This window comes from Suricata suricatta, chromosome 1 (assembly GCF_006229205.1).
Source record: "Suricata suricatta isolate VVHF042 chromosome 1, meerkat_22Aug2017_6uvM2_HiC, whole genome shotgun sequence".
Lineage (NCBI taxonomy): Eukaryota > Metazoa > Chordata > Mammalia > Carnivora > Herpestidae > Suricata > Suricata suricatta.
This window is the reverse complement of record NC_043700.1, coordinates 36,308,703-36,309,414: the sequence shown is the minus strand read 5'-3', so window position 1 is coordinate 36,309,414 and position 712 is coordinate 36,308,703.

Sequence of the window (712 nt, the reverse complement as noted above, 5' to 3'; positions counted from 1 at the left end):
GGCTCTGCTCTGTGTTTGGTTCAATGTCTGCATGAAGCGCTCAGCCCACGGCCGAAGGAAGCAGACTATTTCATAATAACCTAATTCTTAAATATTATTTTCCACAATTCCACCTTTACCCTTGTGTGGGCAAAGAGCTCCGTCCCACCTGATTGGGGAAGGAGCGGCACCAGACCGACGGGGCAGTAGTTCCGAAGTTGGGGTTTTAGTTTTCGCGCCCGTCACGCGACGAGAAGGTCGGTGAGCTTAAGGCCCCTCCCCCTCCCGCAGTCCGGGTTTGCGGCTGCGTGACCAAAACAGCTAGGTGTGTGGTTCTTTACAGCTGAACACCGGGAAACGCAGCGTTGCACAACGAGCGTGTGTGTGTGTGAAAGAGTGTTGAGAATGCGGGGGGGGGGGGTGCCTGCTGCAAAAACCTAGTTCCACTCCTGTCAAAAGGAAACTCAAGGGAAACCTGCTCATTTCATCTTGGACACGTTTTCTAGCTATAATTGGTGAATATGCAAATGAATGGCCCACAGGGTCTGAAAGGGGCAAAGCGCGCTAAGCGAGGGACATGGGCAAACGGGGCTATTCCCGGGGGAGCCTTGGCACCGCACGTGCCCTTAGGTGGGCGCCCACGGTGGGACGGCAGCGGAGGCTGGGCGCTGGCGCACCCCGGCCCTGCCTCGGCCACCGCCCGGGGGCGCCCCGAGGCCCGGCCCCCGCCCCG